This window comes from Schistocerca piceifrons, chromosome 1, assembly GCF_021461385.2.
Source record: "Schistocerca piceifrons isolate TAMUIC-IGC-003096 chromosome 1, iqSchPice1.1, whole genome shotgun sequence".
Classification (NCBI taxonomy): domain Eukaryota; kingdom Metazoa; phylum Arthropoda; class Insecta; order Orthoptera; family Acrididae; genus Schistocerca; species Schistocerca piceifrons.
The window spans coordinates 898,492,319-898,504,950 of record NC_060138.1 but is presented as its reverse complement, the minus strand read 5'-3'; positions in this window follow the sequence as shown (position 1 = coordinate 898,504,950).

Genomic DNA, 12,632 nt, shown 5'->3' with positions numbered 1-12,632 from the left:
GCTCAATAATTATTAATTAATGAGCAGCCAGTCACAAGAATTTGCTGTAATATTTCAGTACTTTTACTTTCATACTTTTCTTATTCACTGAGGAAGCAGCAACTTTCTTTTTATTTACTTGGATCAAATGATAACGTCAGGGTATGGGTTTCATGTTATACCCTGTGGGATTGGCTCTCTGCCTGGACATAGCCACCCTATCACTCTGGTTTACAGGAGTGAACATACCAGTTAGGAATCTCTCAAATGAACAAATAAAAAGTATGACCCTGTCTTTCTTGATGTGGGTTAATGGTTGTGTATAACACAACTGAAGGTAATAGGGAACAAAATAAAAGACACAGACTGAAATTGCGTCTTCTTGAAAACTAGTTCCACTTGGTAGAAGAATTTCTGTATATGTACTAACTGTGTGTGTGTGTGTGTGTGTGTGTGTGTGTGTGTGTGTGTGTGTAAGGGGGAGGGGGGGGGGGGGAGAGAGAGAGAGAGAGAGAGAGAGAGAGAGAGAGAGAGAGAGAGAGAGAGAGAGTGAACATAACTGAATATAAATCACTGTAGGGGAAAAAAAAAAAAAAAAAAAAACATAAGGCAGTCATTTGTGTGGTCAGCACGTTGCCATATTTGTTGCTGTGGAAATGTACCTTATTGTAAAACTGACTCGTTTCACATCACAGAAAGAGGTCATGAGTGTGTTCCATGGAACATGCAAATATCTAAACTTATTCATTCATTGTGTTCCCTAGATCCCATAGATAAGAAGAACCTCCAGTAACATGGAATCAGTCTACATCTACATCTACATCTACATTGATACCCCGCAAGCCACCCAACGGTGTGTGGCGGAGGGCACTTTACGTGCCACTGTCATTACCTCCCTTTCCAGTTCCAGTCGCGTATGGTTCGCGGGAAGAACGACTGTCTGAAAGCCTCCGTGCGCGCTCTAATCTCTCTAATTTTACATTCGTGATCTCCTCGGGAGGTATAAGTAGGGGGAAGCAATATATTCGATACCTCATCCAGAAACGCACCCTCTCGAAACCTGGCGAGCAAGCTACACCGCGATGCAGAGCGCCTCTCTTGCAGAGTCTGCCACTTGAGTTTATTAAACATCTCCATAACGCTATCACGGTTACCAAATAACCCTGTGACGAAACGCGCCGCTCTTCTTTGGATCTTCTCTATCTCCTCCGTCAGACCGATCTGGTATGGATCCCACACTGATGAGCAATACTCAAGTATAGGTCGAACGAGTGTTTTGTAAGCCACCTCCTTTGTTGATGGACTACATTTTCTAAGCACTCTCCCAATGAATCTCAACCTGGTACCCGCCTTACCAACAATTAATTTTATATGATCATTCCACTTCAAATCGTTCCGCACACATACTCCCAGATATTTTACAGAAGTAACTGCTACCAGTGTTTGTTCCGCTATCATATAATCATACAATAAAGGATCCTTCTTTCTATGTATTCGCAATACATTACATTTGTCTATGTTAAGGGTCAGTTGCCACTCCCTGCACCAAGTGCCTATCCACTGCAGATCTTCCTGCATTTCGCTACAATTTTCTAATGCTGCAACTTCTCTGTATACTACAGCATCATCCGCGAAAAGCCGCATGGAACTTCCGACACTATCTACTAAGTCATTTATATATATTGTGAAAAGCAATGGTCCCATAACACTCCCCTGTGGCACGCCAGAGGTTACTTTAACGTCTGTAGACGTCTCTCCATTGATAACAACATGCTGTGTTCTGTTTGCTAAAAACTCTTCAATCCAGCCACACAGCTGGTCTGATATTCCGTAGGCTCTTACTTTGTTTATCAGGCGACAGTGCGGAACTGTATCGAACGCCTTCCGGAAGTCAAGAAAAATAGCATCTACCTGGGAGCCTGTATCTAATATTTTCTGGGTCTCACACGATCGCTGTTTCCGGAATCCATGTTGATTCCTACATAGTAGATTCTGGGTTTCCAGAAATGACATGATACGCGAGCAAAAAACATGTTCTAAAATTCTACAAGAGATCGACGTAAGAGATATAGGTCTATAGTTTTGCGCATCTGCTCGACGACCCTTCTTGAAGACTGGGACTATCTGTGCTCTTTTCCAATCATTTGGAACTCTCCGTTCCTCTAGAGACTTGCGGTACATGGCTGTTAGAAGGGGGGCAAGTTCTTTCGCGTACTCTGTGTAGAATCGAATTGGTATCCCGTCAGGTCCAGTGGACTTTGCTCTATTGAGTGATTCCAGCTGCTTTTCTATTCCTTGGACACTTATTTCGATGTCAAGGTATACATTAACAAAACATCAGCAAATCATAAAAAGGGCTACACAGATTAACTTTTTATGATTTGCTGATGTTTTGTTCAAGTATATCTTGATTCATTCCATATTCCTGAAGGTTCTTCTTCTCTGTGGTATCTAGGGAACATGATGAATGAATGAATAAGTTTAGATATTTGCATGTTCCATGGCACATACCTGTGACTTCTTTCTATGGCGTGAAATGAGTCCATTTTACAATAGGGTACATTTCCACAGCAACAAATATGGCAACATGCTGACCATACAAATGATTGCCTTAAGTTTATTCTTTTTTGCCTACAGTGATTTATATTTAGTTATGTTCACTCTGTCTGCCTCACACACACGCATGCACACACACACACACACACACACACACACACACACACACACACACACACACACACATATATGTTAGTACACATACAGAAATTCTTCTATGAAGTGGAAGTAGTTTTCAAGAAGACACAATTTCAGTTGTGTCTTTTATTTTATTACCTATTACCTTCAATTATGTTATACATGACCATTAACCTACATCAAGAAAGACAGGGTCATACTCCTTACTCCCTTTGAGAAATTCCTACCTGGTATGTTCACTCCCATGAGCCAGAGTGATAGGGTGGCTAAGTCCAGACAGGGAGCCAATCTCACAGGGTATAAAAGGAACTTGTACCCCAAAGTTGTGGATGAAGGCCTCATTGAAATCTGTAGCAAAGAAGGTGGACTGTACTATGCAGGATATGACAGAAGAAGGAGTCCTATATTTGGAGATTAATCTGATTCCTGGGGTTCCCCTGTAAAGTGTCAACAGCAACCTTAGACAGCAGATGAGCAGGCAGAGATTTGCAGCATTTGACCCACAATAAATGCTTGAAACTGGCTAGGCACCCTTTCTGCCGGTATGGAAAGGAGTGAGAAGCTACTGCATTACTGCCTCCTCAAAGGTGCATGGTATCAAAGATTCCAGGCTTAAAATTTCCCCTTACTGAGATGTTCAGGATGGGAATACATCGCTTCATTTATTATCATCCTTTTCATCATTTACATGATATAGGAATTGTCATAATACTGTCCAGAATATGCACAGCAGAACATTACAAATTTCTATCAAACACACAAAAATTAACATTATGTTGAAAATTAAAACATTGAATTAAAACACATAAAATTAACATTATATAATATGTTGAAAAATAAAACATTGAATTGATGTGTTGTTCTTTTACATGCTCCTTTAACATGTACCGTATGTGATGGATTTATATATATTTAATACATTTTGGAAAACACATATTACACAAAATTTCAGAGTTAAAAAGAGTATAAATGAGACAGAGAACTGACAGTGAGAACATGATATCAACAATACAACTATCAGTTAGTGATTTACGGATTCAAATTATTCCTCTGTGCTATAAAAACATTTATTTATCATAAACCTTTTAAATTCTGACTTAAATTTTCCTTTGTCTTCTGCTCCCCTGATGCAGAGTGGCAGAGCATTATAAAGCTTTATTCCATAGTGGCTCACATGTTTTTGAGTTTTTGTTTTTCTTGTTCTTTCTACAAGCAGATTCTTACAGATACGTGTATTGTAGTTGTAGTAACACTGTTTATGTTTACGTCGCACTTCACTTAGCGTAGACCGGGACTGTGTCCTAGGCATGCCCGATGTTAACTGACTGGGCATGGCCCGTGCTGCCGGAGTTCTTGTTGTTGTTGTTCTTGTTGTCATGCCGGCAGAGGTCGCGTCCGAATTCTCGCGTGCCCTCTGGTGGATGGGACTCTACTTGCGGCAACTACCGTCCGTGACGTGCCGTGCCAATGTGCGCCTCCCGCGATCTTTCTGGTGGCTACTACACTCCTCCTCCTTCGGGGGGTGAAGCTACTGTGATCCACTGCGTCGGAAGGTGGAGCGTCGGGCAGGAGCGATGACCTCCACATCCATTGGATGGCCGGAGTCGAGGGGATCTGCCAACCCTCGAGCCGGAACCTTCGAATACGGCTGGAAGTGACCCACACGAAGAGGTCCCCGTCGTTCCACAACCGGAGCCTGGGACAGAACGGACGACAAGCTGTCGAACTCCGGATCCTGTTCCACCCCGGGAGGGGCAAGACCCAGTGGCGGGGACAAAGGGGAAGGGGCCTGCTAGGGGGGCCGGCTCTCGCAGGGGCATCTCGAACGATGGCGATGCCGGTGCTGGAGCTACTGGAGGCTGCCAAGGCTGAGAACCATCACAGTGCGGCAGAGGCACAGCGGGGAGAGGAGGCAACGTCCCCTGTGAAGCCAACACAGGTGCCGGCAATGGGGAAGCCGGTGTCCTAGAGGGCGGAGGGTGGGTGCCCGAACGTGGGTGTAGCTGATTTTGGTGACGACGTACCACCCGGTCCCCCGCCTGCAAGGTGTAGAGCCGGCGGCCATTTTGGCGCAGGACCACCGCTGATATCCAACGTGGATTGCGACCAAACCCACGGGCCCAGACCGACATACCCAGTGGAAAGCCAGGTACTCCGTTTGGTGAAGACTGGTGAGGACCAGGCCGGAGGAGGTGCAGCAGAGTCCTAGGTTGACGCCCATGGAGGAGCTCTGCGGGACTGCGTTCTCCCATTGGTGTGGTCCGGTATGCCGTCAAGAAAAACGTCAATGCTTCCTCCGCAGGAAATTCGTGCACATACTTTTTCATCTGCATCTTAAATGTGCGCACCATGCGCTCGGCTTCCCCATTCGATTGTGGATGGAAGGGGGGAGAGCAAACGTGCCAAATACCGAAGCGCCTACAAAAATCCTGGAAGGTCTGCGAAATAAACTGCGGTCCATTGTCCGAGACCAGCGTGATTGGCAGACCTTCCACAGAAAAGATTTTTGCTAGTGCCTGGATTGCAACTTCTGAAGTGGTTGAGGAGCAGCGAACCACATATGGGAATCGGGAATAAGCATCAATGACAATGAGCCAAAAACCGTTGAGAAACGGGCCCGCAAAATCGATGTGAACACGTTCCCATGCTTGGGTTGCCGGCGGCCAAGAAGAGAACACTGCCCTGGGAGATGCTTGTTGGCTCGCACACTGGGAACAGGCGGCCACCAAGTGCTCAATTTCTCTGTCAATACCGGGCCAGTACACATGTCTGCGAGCCAAGGTTTTAGTACGGGAAACACTCCAATGCCCCGCATGTAATAACGTGAGGACCTCCTGTCGTAAACTTGCAGGAACAACCACGCGAGGAGCTGTATCATCGGTAGCCAGAAGGAGAACGCCTTCCAAGACCGAGAGGCGGTCCCGTAGAAGAAAATAATTACAAAGAGGGTCCGAGGCCCGGCCAGGAGGGCGGGATGACCACCCCTGCTGAATGAGGCGAACTACTTGCCGGAGAACTGGGTCAGCTGCCGTTTCCCTGGCGACTTGAGAACTAGTGATCGGGAACCCATCAACCGCTTGGCGGGACGCCTCATCCAAATGAAAACACATAATCTCCTCTCGATCGAACGTAGGATCCGGGCCCACCAGAAGACGGGAAAGAGCGTTGGCATTGGCATGCTGTCTGGTAGGGTGAAAATGAATGTCATAATGGTACTTAGAGAGGAACATGGCCCAGCGCTGTAGTCTGTGGGCCGCCCTATCCGGAATCTGAGAGGCGGGGCCAAATGACAATATTAACGGCTTATGGTCAGTGATTACCTGAAACTTTGTGCCATACAAGAAAGGGTGAAACTTGGTAACAGCGTAGACAATGGCCAAAGCCTCTTTTTCCACCTGGGAGTAATGGGCCTGCGCGGGACTAAGCGTTTTAGACGCAAACGCCAGTGGTTGCTCGGAACCATCTGCGTTGCGATGGGCCAGGACCACCCCCGCCCCATACTGCGAAGCATCCGTAGCCAGGACCAACGGCTTATGGGGATCAAAAGTAGCCAAACAAGGGGCTGACGTGAGGAGGCCCTTCAACAAGGTGAACGCTCACTCGCATGCAGGCGACCAATCAAAAGGAACACCCTTGTGCAGAAGGCAGTACAGGGGGTGGGCTATAGTGGAAGCCCTGGGAATGAACCGGTGGTAATAGGCTATCTTGCCTAAAAAAGCTTGTAACTCTTTCAGCGAAGCGGGCCGAGGAACGTTGATGATACCTTGGACCAAACTGCCTAGTGGCTGGATACCGTGCCGAGAGATGTTGTAGCCCACATACTCAATGGATGGTTGAAAGAAGGTTGACTTATGCAGGTTGCAACGCAAGCCCACAGACCTGAATTTGAGAAAAAGGGTGCGAAGGTTGTGCAATGATGTCATCCAGGTAATTAATACAATGAGGAATTGTCGACGTGACATGCTCAAGATAACGCTGGAATATCGCCGGGGCACTGGATATTCCAAAGGCCAACTGCTGGTATTGGTAAAGGCCAAACGGGGTGTTGACGACCGCCAACCGTTTGGAGTCCTCATCAAGTGGTATCTGATGATAAGCCTCCGACAGATCGATTTTCGAAAAATATTGGCCTCCCGCCACGGAGGAGAACAATTCATCAGCACGAGGCAAAGGATAGGTGTCCACCACCAATTGGGAATTAATGGTGGCCTTGAAATCGCCACAAAGACGTAATTTTCCCGAGGGCTTCCTTACAATAACGAGGGGCGAAGCCCACTCACTGGAAGAAATGGGAAGAACGACCCCTAGGGCTGTCAGCCGGTCTAGCTCTTCCTTTACCTGAGGGCGGAGAGCCAAGGGGATCTGCCTCGCGCGTAGAAAACGCGGGCGAGCCGACGCCTTCAACGTTAAGTGAGCTTCAAAATCTGAAACATGCCCCAGGCCCTCCTCAAAAATATCTGGAAAGTCGGAAATCAAAAATTCCAATGATTGATAGGGAACGTCTTCGGAGACCAACTGTATGGTGTCAGCGATAGAAAAACCGAAAGCTTGAAAGGCATCCAGGCCAAAAAGGTTAACTGAGCTCGCATCATCACTGACAACAATAAAAGTAATAGGCCGAGTGACTGATTTGTAAGTCACGTCGGTAGTGAATTGACCCAGTAGGGGAATGAACTGTTTACCATAACCGCGTAGACGCCAGTAAACTGGGGCCAATGGGGGCGATCCAAGGTCGGAATAAGTTTGTGCATTCAACAACGAAACTGCCGCGCCCGTATCGACTTGCAGTTGTAACCGGCGCGACCAAACGACACCTCGATAAAGAATTTGCGTGCCGATGCGTCGGGAGCCTGGCCCGATGAAACTTCCTGAATGACAACATCCATGTCCGCTGTACCTGCTTCCTTCGATTCTTTTGAGGCTGAGCGGCAAACTTTAGCAATGTGACCTTTTCTATTACATTTGCGACAAACGGGCCAACGCTGGGGGCACTCTGACCGGTCATGATGTATATACACTCCTGGAAATTGAAATAAGAACACCGTGAATTCATTGTCCCAGGAAGGGGAAACTTTATTGACACATTCCTGGGGTCAGATACATCACATGATCACACTGACAGAACCACAGGCACATAGACACAGGCAACAGAGCATGCACAATGTCGGCCCTAGTACAGTGTATATCCACCTTTCGCAGCAATGCAGGCTGCTATTCTCCCATGGAGACGATCGTAGAGATGCTGGATGTAGTCCTGTGGAACGGCTTGCCATGCCATTTCCACCTGGCGCCTCAGTTGGACCAGCGTTCGTGCTGGACGTGCAGACCACGTGAGACGACGCTTCATCCAGTCCCAAACATGCTCAATGGGGGACAGATCCGGAGATCTTGCTGGCCAGGGTAGTTGACTTACACCTTCTAGAGCACGTTGGGTGGCACGGGATACATGCGGACGTGCATTGTCCTGTTGGAACAGCAAGTTCCCTTGCCGGTCTAGGAATGGTAGAACGATGGGTTCGATGACGGTTTGGATGTACCGTGCACTATTCAGTGTCCCCTCGACGATCACCAGTGGTGTACGGCCAGTGTAGGAGATCGCTCCCCACACCATGATGCCGGGTGTTGGCCCTGTGTGCCTCAGTCGTATGCAGTCCTGACTGTGGCGCTCACCTGCACGGCGCCAAACACGCATACGACCATCATTGGCACCAAGGCAGAAGCGACTCTCATCGCTGAAGACGACACGTCTCCATTCGTCCCTCCATTCACGCCTGTCGCTACACCACTGGAGGTGGGCTGCACGATGTTGGGGCGTGAGCGGAAGACGGCCTAACGGTGTGCGGGACCGTAGCCCAGCTTCATGGAGACGGTTGCGAATGGTCCTCGCCGATACCCCAGGAGCAACAGTGTCCCTAATTTGCTGGGAAGTGGCGGTGCGGTCCCCTACGGCACTGCGTAGGATCCTATGGTCTTGGCATGCATCCGTGCGTCGCTGCGGTCCGGTCCCAGGTCAACGGGCACGTGCACCTTCCGCCGACCACTGGCGACAACATCGATGTACTGTGGAGACCTCACGCCCCACGTGTTGAGCAATTCGGCGGTACGTCCACCCGGCCTCCCGCATGCCCACTATACGCCCTCGCTCAAAGTCCGTCAACTGCACATACGGTTCACGTCCACGCTGTCGCGGCATGCTACCAGTGTTAAAGACTGCGATGGAGCTCCGTATGCCACGGCAAACTGGCTGACACTGACGGCGGCGGTGCACAAATGCTGCGCAGCTAGCGCCATTCGACAGCCAACACCGCGGTTCCTGGTGTGTCCGCTGTGCCGTGCGTGTGATCATTGCTTGTACAGCCCTCTCGCAGTGTCCGGAGCAAGTATGGTGGGTCTGACACACCGGTGTCAATGTGTTCTTTTTTCCATTTCCAGGAGTGTAGCACGACGCACAGGACGGCAACAGGGGCCGGCGGCCGGAATTCTGTTTACGTGCCATGCGGGAGCGGCCGTAACGGCCGGATTGTACCGCTCGCACGTCGTCCACCCCTGACACAGTGGACGCGGCCGCGCCGCCCTGAACCTCCGCGACGTCGCACCACGCTTCCAGCTGATGACCTGCTGCGTGAGAGACTTCATACGATTGAGCAATGGACAGGACGTCCTTGAGGGAAGGGTTTTCTAACTGCAGGGCCCGTTGCCGGACCTCCCTATCAGGGGCCGAACGAACAATGACGTCGCGTACCATAACGTGGGCGTACGACTCTCGCGACTGCTCCGTGACAAAATGACACTTGCGACTAAGACCGTGCAGGGTAGCGGCCCACGCCTGGTAAGACTGATGGGGCTGTTTCTTGCATTGATAGAACTGGACAGTAGCCGCCACAACATGTGTGCGGCGGCGATAATATGAAGACAGCAATGAACACAATGCGTCGAAAGACAAGGACGAAGGTTCCTGCAACGGCGCTAGCTGCCGCAAAACTTGATACAGCGAGGGAGATATCCAAGACAAGAAGAGAGCACGACATACCTCCGCATCGGCAACATGAAACGCCTGGAAATGCTGCCGAAGGGGATGTTCATATGCGTCCCAATCCTCCGCCGTCTCGTCATACGGGGGAAAGGGAGGAGGGAACGGCGCCGGAGCAGATGGCGTGGAGAGCAACGCCGGAAGCACTTGTTTCATGGTGGCCATGAGTTCCGTCTGCTGCGCAATCAAAACTCGCACCAAATCCTCCATGCCGTGGAGAAGCTGCGAAACCGGAACAACGATGCAACACGCGAAAGAACGATCCGATCCTCGTCGCCAATTGTGTAGTAACACTGTTCACGTTTACGCCGCACTTAGCGTAGACCGGGACTGTGTCCTAGGCATGCCCGATGTTAACTGATTGGGCACGGCCCGTGCTGCCGGAGTTGTTGTTGTTGTTGTTGACATGCAGGCAGAGGTCGCGTCCGAATTCTCGTGTGCCCTCTGGTGGACGGGACTCTACTTGCGGCAACTACCGTCCGTGACGCGCCGTGCCAATGTGCGCCTCCCGCGATCTTTCTGGTGGCTACTACAGTAGTCATGAACATCTGAATTTACACGTAAACTACTCAAGTGTGTTCTTGTATGCGGTATGCTTTTTAATATGCACAAAGATGGTACCATAATTATTTTTAGCTGCATGAACAAGGGCTTGCAGTGTGTTTGTGGGGAGCTGTGTGTAATAATTCTAATGGCCCTTTTCTGTAATTTAAAAACCTCTCTCAAGCAACATTTAGTTGCACCCCAGAATGTTATTCAATAGGATATAATAGAATCGAAATAAGCCATATACACTAATCTTGTACATTCTGCTCTGCAAACTCTAGAAATTATTTTCAGTGTAAAACATGCTGAATTGGGTTTTTTGGATATGTATGTGACATGGTCTTTCCAGCTCAAGTTTGATCAATGTACATTCCCAAAAATTTTGTAGACCAGACTTTCTCTATTTCATGGGCACTCAATGATAAATGGTGATCATCCTTCTCATTTACTTTACCATACTATATGTAATTTGTTTTATTTAAATTGAGTGTTAACTTATTAGCATAAAACCACTGTTGCACACTCTTCAGAACCTTTTCAGCTGTCATGAATAAGGATTTGCTGTCATCGCTTATAATTATGCTTGTATCATCTGCAAATAACATAATTTTTGATGATCTGTTGGGCCTTTCAATGTCATTTATACAGATTAGGAATAATAGGGGGGCCAAGAACACTACCTTGAGGGACACCTATTTCCACTTTCTTAGCATCAGAAACCCACTTTATTTTTTGCTTATTCTGAGATGAGTTGAGTTCCACAACCTGAGTTCTATCTTGGAGGTAGGATTCAGACCACTTCTTCCCAATTCCTCTGGTGCCTATTGCCTCCAGTTTGTCAAGGAGAATTTGATGATCTACTGTATTGAAGGCCTTGGAAAGATCTAGGTTGATCCCTACCACACATTTGTTTTTGTCTAAATTTCTAATAATTTCTTCCGTATAGGCCTGTATAGCTGTTTCTGTGCTGTAACCTGTACGAAAACCATGTTGATTAGAATTTAGAAGATTGAAGGTGTCAAGGTAGCTTATGAGTCTAATTTTCATCAGTTTTTCAAAACTTTTTGATAAAGATGGAAGGAGGGATATAGGTCTATAGTTTTCTACCTTATGTATATCCCCATTTTTGAATAATGGTTTAACCTTAGAAATTTTCAGCCTCTGAATGATAAATTGCCAATATGTACCAGTGGTTCCAAGATTTGTGTGGTGATTTTTTATATTATTGTCACTGGCTCTTCGTCCACCTACTGCAAATGAACAGAGTGACCAGAAGAAGAAAGGGGAAAGCATAGGGTTTGGAATGTAAAATGTTTTGTCACTTCTACAGCAAAGCAGATTACAAACTTCAGCACCTGAGATGGACAAAAAGATACTGGATGTATTTGATATGGGTGGAGGAAGGTGGAGAGGGAGCAGAGAGGTAGGAGACTTTAGATTTGACTGCTCAGGTCATGAGAAAGCTGATAGTTATGGAATTAAAATACTCATTAGGTAACAGATTGAAAGGAAAAGTTATAAAAGTAAGATACGTAAATTAAACACTGGTAATGATAAGAGTCAAAGGAACAAAAAGAGGCTTGGTACTCATCCAAGTATACCTACCGACTAGGCAACATCCCAACAAAAAAGCAGAGGACTGTTTCCAGGAGATAGAAAAAAAGTGGGAGAGAAAATAAGAGGTGCATGTACAATAGTTAAGGGAGGTGCAAGTACAGTGATGGGCAAATCTTTTGGAAGTTATGGTCTTAGAAGAAGGAACAAGAGAGGACAGATGTTAGCAAAATTCTGTAAAATGAACAATATTCTGGTATCCTGGCCCAGTGAGTTTGAAGGCCCACCCAGTGGTTTGGAAGTCAATAATGGCTGTTAGGCAGTATGACTGCACCTTCAGGCACTGCTGTTGCTGCCATGACATGCCCACTGTGCTGGCCGATCAGTGCTTCCTTTTAAAGCTAGTACTGCAGTGGCTTCACAATCAGTTGTGATTTCTCTGCACTACAGTTTTGAACTCACTACACCTTATTTTCTTGGTTCTGAATTCACTACATCTTAGTTTTCGATCTTAGTTTGCTCGTTGGATTTTTTATTCTGTCATACCGTCTTCTGTTGTCCATCTTTCACTTGTGTTGTCCACCTGTTAGTGTCTGGAGGCTCACTGTTGATCTTGGGCCAGTCTTCACTGGTTCTTGGGTCATAATTGGTTTTGCCTGATTCTGGTGACTATAACTGGTAATCAGATAAAAAGGTTAGTGGCATTCCTTGGACGCCAGGCTCATACTACTTGTGGAACAGCAACTGTTTCTCCATCAGCAGAAATTGCTAGAGCAGCTCCAACAGCAAAGTCAGCAGCAGCGACAGCAGTTCCAACAACATTTTCAAC